General features: G+C 43.8%; 1 long non-coding RNA gene across 1 annotated transcript; it reads left to right on the forward strand.

Annotated features, from left to right (window-relative positions):
* Positions 1 to 466: 466 nt before the first annotated feature.
* Positions 467 to 1,796, forward strand: LOC119869699. The gene is made up of 2 exons (XR_005353194.1): positions 467 to 1,015; positions 1,465 to 1,796. It is a non-coding gene; the product is annotated as an uncharacterized LOC119869699 (long non-coding RNA).
* The last annotated feature ends 13,566 nt before the right edge of the window (positions 1,797 to 15,362 follow it).

The raw sequence follows: 15,362 nt of genomic DNA on the forward strand, positions 1-15,362 counted from the left end.
CCACTGCCACTGGCCGCCTGCGCTGTCCACACACACGCCTGAGGACAGTCAGTAGGGGAAGCCTGAGGCTGACGTGGAGGGTGGGCCCTCAGGGCAGGGCCCGGGCGCTGGTGGGCCGGTCCGCGCAGGTACACGTCCCCGTCCCCCCCGCACGGGGAGCCGTGGTTCAGACCTACGCTGGCCCCCAAGCAGCAGTCCCCGGGGATCTCAAGAAAGTTGAGCCTCGTGCCCAAATGCCATGTCCACAGTACCGGCCCCGGGGGCCGGGGAGGGACGTTGCCCTGAGACGAGCAGCCCGTTCCCGGGCCCCAGTGGCTGCCGTGTGGCTGCCACAGAGGAGATGCCGGGGACTCCGGCCGCCCGGAGCGGGGCAGGCTTCCCTGCAGGGACCGAGGCGCTGCCCCGATGCGCGGCCCGGAAGGCGCCCTGTGGCACGTTCCTCAGACACGGTGAGCCCTTTCGCCCCCGAGTGGGACCGACCGCCGCTGACGAGAGCAGCAGTGGGATCGCGGTGGCATCCCGTGGCAGCTCGGGGCGGGACGCCCGTCGCCGTGACGTCTACAGGCAGAGGATTCACAGGAATCTGAAGATGGGCAAGTGGACTCTCCTGACCTTTTCAAAAATAGTCAGATCACTTTCACTTCCAGCCCTGGAGCCGAGTTGAATGAGACCTTTGTGCCGTTTACAGAAAGTGAAGAGCGGGTTGGCAGGCCCGAGAAGTTCAGCCTCCTCACGGCCTCTCTTGGATTGAGTCACCTTTCTCTTGAGCTGTCTATTAACACTTTCCTGAAGCACACACCTTTTATGAAGCTTAGCCCTCGCTCACAAGTGGCTCTAATTGGAGCGTTTTGAAAATACAAGAGTTGGGTGACATACCATAGAAGACCGGAAGTGACAGCCCACATCTGACTTGGTGGCAGGATACCCGGATTACCAGAGAGCTGTAGTTGCCGCAGCGGTGGGTGCCCTCCTGGATGCTGGCACAGCAGGGCAGGTCTGCACCCAACGTGAAAAGGTACTTTCTCCCTCTGGTCTTTGTGGGAGCGTATGCGTGGCCTGTGACCATCAAACCGCTATTTTTTTTTTTTTTTTAAGATTTTATCTATTTATTCCTGAGAGACACAGGGAGGGGCAGAGACATGGGCAGGGGGAGAAGCAGGCTTCTTGCAGGGAGCCCGATGCAGGACTCGATCCCAGGACTCCAGGATCACAACCTGAGCCGAAGGCAGACACTCAACCACTCAACCTGAGCCCCCCCAGGCATCCCTCAAACCACTCTTCTACAATGACTGACAGTTTTACCCTGGCCTGTCCACTGTGCTGTCCTCCTGAGTCTAGGCAGAGCGTGTGACCTCTCACACGTATTTAAACACATTTGCACATGTAGCTAGGAACATTTGTGTTGACTTTCCCATGAAACTCAACAAAACCAACATTTTTTTTATTGTATCTGGTTTCCCCCAGGGAGAAGCCAGTCTTGGAAAGTGAACATGAGAAAGAGGAGTGTCCTGGTGAAGGGAGCTGGGAGGAGAAGCTACGTCCTGGCCTGGGACAGGTCCTACCTCTCTTGCTCCGTGGCCTCCAGCAGATGCAGAATCAGGGCCACATCCATAAGGAAAAAGACCTCATCTTGTCTATTTGTCTCGCGTGAGAACAGTTCCCCAAAGCTGCTGGCACCTGGAGCACTTATGTTTAGGATGCATTTTGAGGCTGTATTTCATAATGTTTGAATTGATTCTGAGTTTGCAGCCCCACCGTCAGAATTGAAGAAGACTTACCTTTGTGATTTTTGTGGATATTTTTGTTTTATTTATTTTTTAATACATAATTTACATACCATAGAAGTTACCCGTTAAAGTCTACAGTTCAGTGGTCTCAGCATATTCACAGAGCTGTACAACCATGACCATCGTTTAATTCTACAATATTTTCATCAGCCCCAAAAGAAGCCCTGTAGTCATTAGCAGTCTCTCCCAATTGCTCCTTTCTACCAACCGCTGGCAACTACTAATCTACTTTCTATCTCTGGACTTGCCTGTTTTAGACATTTTGTGTAAATAGGTTTATACAATAGGTAACCTTTTATGGCCGGCTTTTTCCACTCACTGTAATGTTTTCAGGGTTCTCCATGGTATAGTATACATCAGCATGTTATCCTTGTTATGGCCGAAAATATTCCATTGCATGTACATACCCCGTTTATTTATCTATTCATCAGTTGGCCATCTTTTGGGTGGTTTCTACTTTGGGGCTCTTATAAATGATGCCACTATGGACATGCACATGCAGTATTTGTGTGGGTACATATACTATTTCACTCAGATGTTCACCCAGAAGTGGACTTACTGGGTCATGCAACCACTTTATGTATAACTTTTCGAGGAACTGCAAAACTGGTTTCCAAAGGGGATGCACCATTTTACAATCCCATCAGCAGCATACGAAGGTTCTAATTTCTCCACATCCTCACCAACACCTGCATTAACTCTTATTTTGATTATAGCTGTCCAGTAGTTGTGAAGTGGCACCTTACTGTGCTTTCAATTTGCATTTCCCTAATGACTAATGATGTTGAAGATCCTCACATACGCATGTCAGTCATTTGTATATCTTTTTGGTTTTTTTTTTTTTTTTGAAAAATACCCATTCAAACTCTTTAAACCCATTTTTAATTGGGTTGCCATTTATTATTATTATTATTATTATTATTATTACTATTATTATTTATCGAGTTGTAACTCTTCCTTATATATTCTGGATACAAGTCATTCTGGTTATGAGTATCTTATTGGATATATGATTTATAAATCTTTTCTCCTGTGAGTTGTCTTTTCAGTTCTTTGATGGTGTCCCTTGAAGCACTAAAGTTTTAGATTTTGGTGAAGTTTATCTTTTTCTTCCATTGTTGATTGTGCTTTTGGTGTCACACCTAAGAAACCATTGTCTAACCCAAAGTGATAAAGATGTGTCTTTGTCCAAGTGTTCTATAGTTTCACTTTTACATTTAGATTTTTTATTCATTTTGGTTTATTTTTGTATACGGTGAAAGGTATAATCAATTTACTTCTTTTTGCATGTTGATACCCAGTTGTCCCAGCACTGTTTATTGAAAAGACCATTCTTTCTTCTATTGTATTGTCTTGGTAACCTTGTCAAAAAGGTTAATTTCTAAACTCTTAATTCGACTCCACTGTCTACCTTATGCCAGCATCTGTTGATTTGATCATGCAGTGGTTATTTTTTATTCTTTTGATATGTTATTACATTAATTGATTCTCAGATATTAGACCAACCTTGAATTCCTGGGATAAATTGCTTTGGTTGTGGTGTATAATTTTTTTTTGCTGGTTGTGGCTTGCTAAGATCATGTTCCAGATTTACAGGTTTGTATTTAAAAGGAATATTACTGTGTAGTTTCCTTTCTTGTGATATCTTTCTTTGATTTGGTATCAGGGTAATACTGATAATACTGATTTCATAGAATGATGTAGGAAGTGTTCCCTTCTTCTTCTTCTTTTTTTTTTTTTTTTTTTTTAAGAAAACAAGTCTGTGTAGGATTGGTGCAAATTCTATAATCATTTCATAAAATTTATCAGTAAAACCATTTGGACCTGGGCTTTTTTTGTGTTGGAAATACTCTGTTCATTCATTCTCATTTTACCTCTGTACAGATCTTCTATTTCTTCTTGAGTCAGTGTCAATACTTTGCTTCTTTTTAGGAATTTTAAGTTTCATCTTGGTTATGTATTTTCACATACAATTATTCAGTCCTTATTTCTATAAGATCAGCAATACTTTTCCCCTCTTTCATTCCTGATTTTAGTATTTCAGGCTTCTCTCTTTTTTCATTGCCCATCCAGCTAGGTTTGCCTGTCTTGTTGCTTTTCAAAGAGTCAACTTTTCATTTTGTTGGGGTTTTTTGTTCTCTTTTTCTGTCCTCTTTTTTCATTTATTTCTATTCTAGTCTTTATTATTTCCTTCCCTCTACTTACTTTGTCTATAGTTTGCTCTTATTTTTCTAATTTCTTGAGGTAGAATGTTAGGTTATTTGATTTGAGATCCTTTTAATATGGGCATTTACAACTATACATATCTCTATAAGTATGCTTTATTTGCATCCCATGAGTTCTGCTATGTTTGTGGAAAAGAGTTAACACAACAGGTCTGACTATTGTTCTTCTGAAGGACTGGCTGCAAGATTGGTCCCTTGCCTTATATTTGGGGAAGTTCCTGGTCCTTGGCCTTCATTTGGAAACTTATATTTGGGGACATTCCCACCATTTCCAGAATTGATTGAATCATGCCTGCACTAGCAAACAATATAGTTTATGCTCTCCTTTTTGGAATATGGAATTTGGTATCTGTCAGCAGAGTGTGCCTGCATGTCTAGCCCCAGCAGAAACCCTGGGCTCTGAGTCTCTGATAAGGTGTTGGCAGCATTTTACACATCCGGTTATACTTTGTCACTGGAGCAATTAAACTTGTGTGTAACTCCACTGGGAGAGGACCGTGGAAGCTTGCAACTGGTCTCCTCCAATATTTGCCTCTACACCTTTTCCTTTGCTGCTTTTGCTTGGTGTCCTTTTGATTATATACTATGTCATAGTCATAAATAGACTATATGCTTAGTACTCTGAGGCTTCCCAGTGAATTACCAAACGTGAAGGAGTTTTGGGGACCCCAACGCATGTGGTTTTGTTTTCATTCATCTCAAAGAATTTTTAAATTTCTCTTGTGTTTTTTTTTCTTTGTCCTTTTTGTCTTTTAGGATTGTGTTCCTTAATTTACACATATTTGTGACTATCCCAAATTTCCTTATATTATTGATTTTGAATTTAATTCCATTGTGGTTAGAAATGTACCTCAATCCCATCATTGTATAATTTCAGTCCTTGGCAAATTTTAATGAGAATTTATGACCTGAAATAGAATCTGTCCTGGAGAAATCCCATGTGCATATGAGAAAAATATGTATTCCTCTTTTGCTGGATGCAGCGTTCTATTAGGTCTAGTTCATTTGTAGTCTTGTTTCATTCTTTTATTTCCTCATTGGTCTTCTACTTGTTCTATCCATTATTTAAAGTGAGATAGTGAAGTCTGAGACCACTATTGTTGAATTGTCTATTTCTCCCTTCAGTTCTGTCAGGTTTTGCTTCATGTATTTTGGGACTCTGTTGTTATTCATATGTATTCATTATTATTATGTCTTCTTGATGAATTAATCCTTTTGTCATTATAAAATGTGCTTCTTTGTCCATAGTAGCTGTTTTTATCTTAAAGTCTGTCTTGTCTGATATTAGTGTAGCCACTCCTGTTCTCTTGGTTGCTTTTTCATGATATATTTTGTCTATCCTTTTGTTTTTAACTTATTTACATTTTTGAATCTAAAGTGTATTTTTTGTAGACAGCATAAAGTTGGATCATATTTTTATTTTTATTTTATTTTATTAAAAAAATTTTTAAGGATTTATTTATTCATGAGAGAGAGAGAGAGAGAGAGAGGCAGAGACATAGGCAGAGAGAGAAGCAGGTTCCTTGCAGGGAGCCCAATGTGGGACTCGATCCCTGGACCTGGGATCACACCCAAAGGCAGAAGTTCAACTGCTGAGCCACCCAGGAGTCCCAGGATCATATTTTTAAATTAATTCTTCCCATTCTGCCTTTTGATTGGAGTGGTTGACCATTTACATTTAATGTAATTATTGATAAGGTAAGATTTACATCTGCCACTTCACTCTTTGTTTTCTGTGGCATGTCTCTTATTCCCTCTCTTCCTGTATTACTGGTTTTCTGTGTTTAATAGGTATTTTCTAGTGTACCACTTTAATTTCCTTATCATCTCATTTGCTATATATTTGTTGACTTGCTTTCTTGGGAATCACAACTACCATCTTAACTTACAAAGTCTGTTTTGGATTAATACCAACTAATTCCAGTGGCACACGAAAACTTTGCTCCAGTGTGGTTTTGTACCTTTCCACTTCCTCTGTGCTATTGTCAGATAAATTAAATCCATATGCATTATAAGTCCACGAGAACAGCTTTATAACTATTGTTTTACACAGCTGTCTTTTAATTCTGATTAAAGGAAAATAACTTAAAGAATAAAAAACACATTTATACTGTTTTGGGTTTTTCCTTCTTCTTTTTTTATGTGTGTGTTGTTATCTTTATCAGTACACTTAATTTTTTCTAGTGGATTTGAATTAATCCCTAGTGTCCCTTCATTTCAACCCAAAGGACTCCCTTTATAGAATGTATTGTAGGGAAGTAATGCTAGTGACAAATTTTCTGTTTTTGTTTCTCTTAAAATGTCTCAATTTTTTCTTAATTTTTGAAGGACACTTTTATTAGATATCTGCTTCTTGGTGGAGTCTTTTTATTTCAGCACTGTGAATGTGTTGTCTCACTGTCTTCTGGCCAGTGTGGTTTCTGATGAGAAATAGGCTGTTAATCTTTTGGGGATCCTTTGTGAATGACAAATCATTTCTCTCTTGCTGCTTTCAAGATTCTTCAGCTTTGGCTTTTGGCAGTTTATGATGTGTCTTGGTGTGGGTCACTGTCTTCTTTCTGCTTAGATTTCACTGAGATTTTTGGATGTGTAGATCGTATCTTTTTTCAAATTTTGGAAGTCTTTGGCCATTACCTCTTTAGATACTCTTTCTACTCCTTTCTCTCTTCTCCTTTCAGAACTCCCATTATGCATATGTTAGTACACTTGATAGTATCCCACAGGCCTCTGAGGCCTTTGAACATTTTTTCCTCTGCTCTTCAGATTTGATGATTTCTATAGATATGTGTTCAAGTTTATTGATTCCTCTACCACGTCAAATCTGCTCTTGATACTACTAGTGAATTTTTTTTGTTTTAGTTATTATATTTTTGACTTTAGAATTGGTCTTTGGATCTGTTTTACAATTTTTTTTTTTACTAATATTTCTTGTTTGGTGAGACATTGTTCTCATGCTTTTCTTTAGTTTTTTGAAGATTTTTAAAATGATTTAAAACCATTTTTTTTTAACCATTTCTAGTACATTCAATGCCTTGGTTTTTTCAGAAACAGTTTCTGTTGATTGCTTCTTTTCTTTGTATGGGGTCACACTTGCTTGTTTCTTTACATGTCTTACAATATGTTGTTGAAAATGGGTATTTAAAATAATATACTATGTCAAAAAATAAATAATATAATATGGCAACTTTGGAAATTGGGTCCTTATCTCCCCTCCCCCATATTTGTGGTTGCTGTTTGTTATGTTGCAGTTTGTTTGCGTATTGACTTATCTGACATAATTCTGTTCTTTGTTGTCTGTGGTCCCTGGAGTCTGTACTTAGTTTAGTGATCAGCTAATGATTCAGCTGGGATTCCTATAAATGCCTTGAAGCAGTAAGTCTCCAGGTCTTGCAGAGGGGCACTGTGTACATGTTGGGGCATGCCTTAAATGTTTTGCCAGGTAATTGGGAACCTTGCTTTAGCCTTCACTTCCTTTCTGTGCAGAGCCTCAGGGTTGGCTAGGGATGAGAGTTAGGGCCTTCTCAGGTCTTTCCTGAGGGTGCACACAGCCCTGCACATGCACACTGCCTTCTAGATTCCTAGGAACATGTCAGAGCATTTTACAGCCCTGAATGGATATCTCATTCCCCAGTTTCTCCATTTAAGTTTTCTGGCCAGTTTCTTACTTGTCCCAGCTGCTGTCACTGCCTTAGGTAACTTTGATGCTAAACAGTTGCCACTGATTGTTCTCCACAAATACCCTATGGAAAAAACTATTTACAGTGAAGGGGCTTCAAGTCAGATCTAATAAAAGCAAGGCCTATGAGTTGGGGTTTTCCTCAGTAATTGATCTTCCAGAGAGCTGGCAGACAGGTCAGAAAATGACAGATTCCTAAGAAAAGAGCTTTGGGTAGGTTACAGCCACAATGGTGGTCAGGTCACAGCTACCCTGACCTTGAGGGCATTAGTTTTCAAGGAGTTAGGAAAAGCAGACTGGATATTTGGCAAGTTAAAATGCCACATAGCTTGATGTTCTTACTGAGATGCAGCCATTTTTCCGGAATAAATGTTCATTAGGTTATTGCAAGCTTTTGGTTAATTTCCAGGTCTTGTAAAAGTTGATCTTGAAAATTACTGCTTATACGGAGAAACAGATTTTTGGAGATTCTCATTGCACCATTCCCACTTACGTAATTCCCATGCAGACTATTCTAATGCAACCACATGGATCATGGATGTTATTAATAAATAAGGTGTTCAGAGTAGCCATCTGACTTCTAGTACACCAAAACTGATGTTTATTGAATAAACTGATATTTATTGAATAATAATATAATTATAATAGTATATTAATCAATACTAATATATATTAATTATTCATATTCATATTTATTGTTGCTGTTATTATAGCCTTAAATACTAAATATACTTTATTGCCCAAATGTTAATTTTTTTTTTATTTTTTAAAAATTTGATTTATTCATGAGAGACACAGAGAGAGAGGCAGAGGCATAGAGGAAGAAGCAGGGTCCTCTCAGGGAACCCAGTGTGGGACTCGATCCTCGGACCTGGGATCACAACCTGAGCAAAAGGCAGATAGATGCTCAACCCCTGAGCCACCCAGGCATCCCCCAAATGTTGAATCTATTACAGTCAAAGTAGTGTAAGGTTTAGTGTGGTGTTGTCTTTTAAACGTGTGCTCTGAGGATAGGCCCAGGAAACAAAAAATTGCTGTTCCAGCTGTGGCTGCCCCTGCCTAGTCATGAGGTTGGCTTGGTCTGTGGAGGATTTGTGTTCACTCAACCACCAGTGGTGAAGCTAATAGCCATAAATCAGAGCCAATCAATACATAAATGGCAGAATTCACGTAGTAAAAAAACCCCAAGAGTTAATTATTGAAATCCTGGCATTTACGTGTTTTGTGTTTTAGGAGGAGTATAAAGTTTCCTTCCATGCTATTAAATTCATGTTCCACTGTTGGACATTAAAGCTATGATGACAAAACAGTTTATTAATTTGAACTTCTCAGCTCTTGGACAGGATTTCAAGTACAGTAAGAGTTCACTAGTGATGGAATCCAAGAAAGAGTCCTTTTCTTTTCTTTTCTTTTCTTTTTAAAAACTTTTTATTTTTAAAAGAAAGAGTCCTTTTCTAAAATAACAACAAAAAAGAAAAAAATAAAATGAAAATAATCTAGATGCAATTTGATGATTTATTATTTCTAATATATGCCAGAGAACCAGATATATTCTAATAGGCTACTAGAATGTATAATAAACCCTTGGTTAAGTTTCAGAAGAGTTTTCTGGTTAAGGTGTCATTGAAAACGGCAGGTTGGCACGGTGCACTCCCAGAGCTCCTCAGACACAGTGGCCATTGTTGTTGATGTGGCTAATTACCAGTCTGCTCCACTCAAGTCTGTGTGGATATTACAAATGCAGTTTCTGCTACACAAGCTCTTTATTCATGTAATAATTACAGCATATTTGTCTTGAGTATTTCGCAAGTGTTCTCTTTGGATAATACTGGCAAGATTAAGTAATAGTTTCTCGCTAACATTCTTGCTCAAGAACATCAAACACGACGGGCTGAGATTTGATGTATTATGCGTACGTCTTTGGCTCCTAGTGTCTTTGATTTTTTGCTTCTCCTTTCTTACGTATAAAATAATCTTATTGTGGGGCTATGGCTATTGTTTCTAACACAAATGCCAGGAACCACTTAGCAAAATATTTTATTTCAATTTTAATGGGTGGTTCTCATAATGATCAAGAGTAACACATTCAAGTCAGCCACAGCACTGTGCCAGAAGCCAGGGACTTCAAAGAGTGTTCTTTTTAGAACTCTGAAGGAACTGAAATTTCTATTTCTATTTCTCCACATTATCCAACTTAATAATTGGCAATAAGTGACTGTTGGCAGGAAGCATGCATCACGTGGCTCTAGTTCTGCTTCAGAAAAGGTCAGCAAGAGGCAGAAATGCTGGGCTCTGATCCCCTGACATGTGCTTCAGAGCACATTATGCAATGTTGCACTCCCTGATTCATGGCCACTTGCACAAGAAGTTTTTCATTACCCCAAATGCAAGCATCCTGGGAATGATTAACTTTGTGACATAACTCTCGACACACAAATATGAAAGATAAAAACAGAGCTTCAAAACAATGTGTTTCAGAAATAACCAAATGTGTTTTGGCTTCTTTATGTGTATGTGATTAACAACTGTTTTAAAGCCATTGAGTGAAACAGAGAAACCTAGGTGAGAGGTTTTCGTTTGTTTTTTGGTTTTGGGTTTTGTGTGTGTGTTTTTTTGTTTTGTTTTGTTTTTGTTTTTTAGGAGTAGGAATTTCTGAGATTGGTTCATGCACATACACTCTTCTACCATATTTTAATCTTACCTTTACCTTATTCTAATTTGCTGTGACAAAAATGCAGATCTATTTTACAGTGCTCTGTCTCATGACCTAAATGTTGACGATGCTGTTGGTTGTATTAAACATTTTTGGGGCCATGGAGATAGAACTGTCATATGCCCATGCATGATGGACGGACAGTGTGACAGTTATTACTGATTTCATATGACTAAAAAGGTAAATTAAAATTCTGCATCTTGTTAAATATTTGCAAATCTTACCAGTTGAGTGCAGTCTGAAATGCTGGTGCAGTAGGACTTTTGTCGTGAGTGGCAGGAAATCAAGCTAAGTAGCTTATGTGAAAGGGAGCCTTGTGACTCTCAGCATGGAACACAGATGGGACAGGGGAGCAGCATCCTTGGACACCACTGGACCCAGGGTGTCAGGGCTGCAGGGACACGATCCGTTCCTTGACATGTTCTCTGCCATGCAACTTCATCCATGGGACTGGTCTTATAGACTGGCTCCACCCCGTGGCAGCTCCCAGCCGCCGGGCTCACCATTGGGGAAAAAGGGGGATTCTTCTCACTTGGCTCCATCTCAGAACTTCATTCCCAGAGAGGCCTCTGCTGGGCTGAAGTAGATCACATGTCCTCCCTGTGGCTGTGGGAGTAGGTGCTATGCCTGGAGGGTGACTTTTCTAACAGAAACAGAAGGGAGGCTGCTGTTCTGGCCCCCAAAATCATGGCAGCCATGATGGCCAACCTGGACCCAACCAGTTATCCTTGGCCCCAGATGCCCACTTGCTTGCCCTACAGCACCCATCCCTGCAGTCCACAGATGCAGATGTTTGCTTGGAGACACTGCAGAGTTCTGCCCAGCAGCCACGCGCATCCCTAACCCCATCACTCAAATCAGTCTCATCCACTGATCTTGAGGCCAAGTATCACTCCGCAGTCAGGGAGGGTCTGGCCTCCATGCTGTTCAGCCATCTCAGCACGCTGTGTCAACAAGGGAGGGAACTGTTTATAAACGGAGATGAAGCACAGTGAGCTCTCTGGCTCCCAAATATTCTGTGTCAGAGAAAAGGATGTGACAGGACCTGTGGATGTCAGATATCCATGGTTGACCCATCTGCCTTTGCCAGTCTAGCCACCCAGTCTCCTGCTGAAGGGTTTCCCCCAAAGGATCAGTGGAGAGAACCTGTTTGTGGGCATCTTCATATCCCTCATTGGTTCACTTTTCTTGGTGCCGTTGTAGAGGGTCCTGGAACTTGTCATGGGCTAAGGATCTCCTTAGAACCCTACTTGGCTTTTCACGGGGCTAGTGTAGGGGAGGCGGTGCATTGTCCAACCAATACCATGATTCAAATCAGTTTTGAACCTGGACTGGGAGAAATCTGCAGGCTTCACCTCTTTGCAATCTTTAGACCTCAGCTTAGTGGCATCTGCCTTTGAGCAATGGGACATAGAGGGCTTAGAGAGGTTCCTAACGTACCCCAGCATGTGGCCCTGTCAGCAAAGACCTTACATTAGCCAGAGATGTAGGGAATGCAACACACTTACAGGGAAGGGGGTCATCCGATGGAGCGGTGTGGTCAGGGCAAGACTCCAAGGTGTGTGTTGGATCTTCTTATGTGGCAAGTAACACACACCCAACTTGAAGTACACTAGACCACAAGAGGGAATCACTGAGCAGCCAGCTTCTGGGACACCTAGCCTGGTTGTCCCGTTTTCTCCCACAACCCCCTCTCCCCCACCAGCCAGCTTCTCCATGCAAGAGGGCCCACTTGCCATCTTCCAACCTTGCCACTAGGCAGCAGGGTGATGTGACTTCCACTCCACCTGGAGGTATCTGGGGGAGGACTTGGGCCTGGGGCTGGGGGAGAGGACTCCATGCTTGGAGTGGAGAGACAAGGCAAGACAAGTCCTCTACATTTGGTTTGTAAAGACAACAGACAGCGCTGGGCAGGTATCCATGTCTGTGTCTCTAGGTTATTGGTACATTTTCTCATTCACCTCTGCACTCGCTCTACGGCCAGAACACCCGGGAAACCACTCGGTGATCACGGGATGTTTAAATCTGTGTTGCCACCAACTGAACCTACGTGTGTGGCTTGGATTTTCCCAATTTTGTCAACCTTGTGTTTATTTTTTTAAAGATTTTATTTATTCATTCATGAGAGATACAGAGAGAGAGGCAGAGACACAGGCCTGTGTCTCAGAGAAGCAGGTTCCATGCAGGAAGCCCAACGTGGGACTCGATCCTGGGTCTCCAGGATCACGCCCTGGACTGAAGGCAACGCTAAACCGCTGAGCCACCTGGGCTGCCCTTGACCTTGTGTTTAATAGTGCTGGTCCCCTCGATAGCCTCCTAATCCATGTTAGCTATTTATCATTTTATTTGTTCAGTCAGAGGATAAGAAATGTCCAGTTACTTTCACGCAGGGCCACTTAGGAGCCACTGTGTCTCTCGCATGCAGAGCAGCTCCTCAGTTTTCTCCTGCTGGATGGCCAGGTAACTAACACAAGGGGACCTTTCCTAAATAATGCATCCCATCCCCTAAATGACACTTCTGAAGAAGGAGGCGCTTGGTTTTCTTTTTCTCTGAACGACATAGGTCTATATGTATGTAAGTGAGGCCGGATCAGTTCACCGACAGCGCTACCAGATGGTGCCCTGAACAGCAAAAGGAGAAAGGAGAAGAGGAGGGGTGTGGGACCCCCCCACCACTGACACACCATCTTCTAACACCCTGGGTTCTGGCTCCCGCTGAAGAGGAGACCTTCTAGTGACCTGTTCCCTTGGTACTTTAGATTACTGTGACCGCACCTCCAGGCAGGTGTGATTCAGGCCACTGCCGTACTCTGATGGGACCTCTTCCAGGACGGCCCCTTCTCGTCTTGGCTTCACTGCTCAGCGTTCGGGATCCTGTCCCCACTCACCTCCCAGATTCTGGCTTCCCCGAAGGCCAGTGCAGTGGGTAAACATTGACTTTGGAGCCGTCCTGGAGTCAGTGCAGAGACCCAGGAAGCAGGCCCCCAGGCTCGCTGATGCTGCTTACGTGCGGGCGGCTCTGGAAAGGGCACTGACCCCTGCGGAGCTCCTTCCTGGGACGGGGCGCTGATGAGAGGGGGCGTGTTGGCACCGGGTTTTAAGTGAACTCCACCGCGAGTCCCCAAGCCCCCGTGTCCCCAAGGACTCTGTACTGGGGAAGGAGAGACAGAGCGTGTGCGTGTCTATGTGAGCAAGCGTGATTTCCTTTTGTTAATTATTTTAGAAAACACTCACAGAGGCTGGAAAGAGTGACCATGGGGTGGGGAGGCTTCCTTGCCATGCCCTGGCTGGGTCACACGGTCTCAATAGATGGACACCACCCCCGGGATAGGCACACGGGCAGTTCAGTCAGTGCCTGGTGCCCCCAGTCCCTGAATCTCCTGCCACGTCCTCCCCCCACGGGGACAGGCTTATTATCTTAGCCGTAGCATCTTGCATGCCTGTCGCTGACCACCTAACCCACAGTTTTCCTTGCAAAGGTTCTTGGGATCCGCAGGAGAAAGGTGGTATTTAGATCTAGGTTATTCGAGAGGGTGGAACGAGCTAAGTTTAGTGGAGGTTAAAAATAGCCGGGCAGCAGGGAGGGTCAGGCCTGTGGGCTCAGGGCTGCCGGCGGCACCCGGGCCTCCCAGGGCCCCCCATGCGAGCACTGATTTCCAGAAGGTGCTGGGCAGCTCGTTACTCATATGTCAGGTCCCCCCTCTCAGAAGGTACGTCATGCACCAACTGCATTTCCATAGAAGAGTGTGAGTCACCAGCCAGCGGGGCCTCTCTGAGCTTCGAGAAGGAGCGGGCTGCAGAGGGAAGGAGTGGCTGCCATAAACCCGAAAGAGAGAGCAGGCCTTTTATAGCTTTCGGCGGTGGCTTTCTGTTTCCATAGGTTAATTTTTATCTTAACGACCAAGATAAGGTTGGATGGCCTTTTTATAAGAAACCTATTTCAATACAATGGATTTTTGAGCTCCTTTTTTTGTTGTTGTTTTTTAGTTTTAGTTTTTTTTTTTTTTTCTTTTAAAGCCAAGGGCATGTGCCGGTGGTGCTCAGGTTATAAATAAAATGTATTCTAACGGTTGTTTGATGGACTCTCGGGGTGCTCCCTGCCTGTGATGCCGCGGGAGCGCCCCGTCACACACGGGGGAGGCGCAGACTGCCCCCTTTGTTCCCGGCCGCGGGGGACAGCGGCGGCTGGGCGCACCCACCCCGGACCCTGTGAGCCAGAGCTCGCCGCTCGGAACAGATGGTGATTCTCAAACCGAGTGCTATTCTGGTGCACTTACTTAGGAAAAAGATCTAAAAATAGACTTGAATGAGCATAACCTGCAAAAATAAGTTGTCAGCTTCTTTTTACTCCTGCTGGGCTGAAAACAAAGCTGTCAGCAATTTCTGGGAGTTGAGGAATCTGTGTGCTTTCTTATTTTAGAGGAAGCTTTTTCAGTAAGACCGTAACTGAGTCCCCTTAAATCTCTCAGTGTCAACACATTACCATCTGTTGTTCTAGAGGCTCGAAGTGATGAGGCCGCTCCTTGCCTCGGGGTGCTCAAGCCGGAGGGTGGGGCGGCTGCGGGGGGCTGGGAGGGGCAGGTGCAGCAGCGGCAGGTCTGCCCTGTGAAGACCCTGCTCCTCGGCGGCAGGGGACATGAGGCCCGGCTGGGGGGGCTCCCCTGCTCTGACACCTGTTGTGACGCGGGCTGGGCTTTGGGGAGCACAGGGCCTCCTGGCCAAGGTACCTGGTGCCATCAGATGTCTGTGAGGTGACCTGCATGCTCCCAGTGGGTGGACCCTGGACCTGTCTGAGGAGGCTGGACTCCGTGTCTGGGGGACGGAACCTCTCGGGGCGGTGTCGGGGCGCAGGGCCTGGCCCCTCTGGGACCATCTAGGCCCCAAGCAAGTGAAGGGTCCCTGCCAGGTGTGGACCCCAAGTGGCACAGGCTCCAGCCAGCGCAGCACAAGGGCCCTCCCCG

Source organism: Canis lupus, chromosome 1 (assembly GCF_011100685.1).
Source record: "Canis lupus familiaris isolate Mischka breed German Shepherd chromosome 1, alternate assembly UU_Cfam_GSD_1.0, whole genome shotgun sequence".
Lineage (NCBI taxonomy): Eukaryota > Metazoa > Chordata > Mammalia > Carnivora > Canidae > Canis > Canis lupus.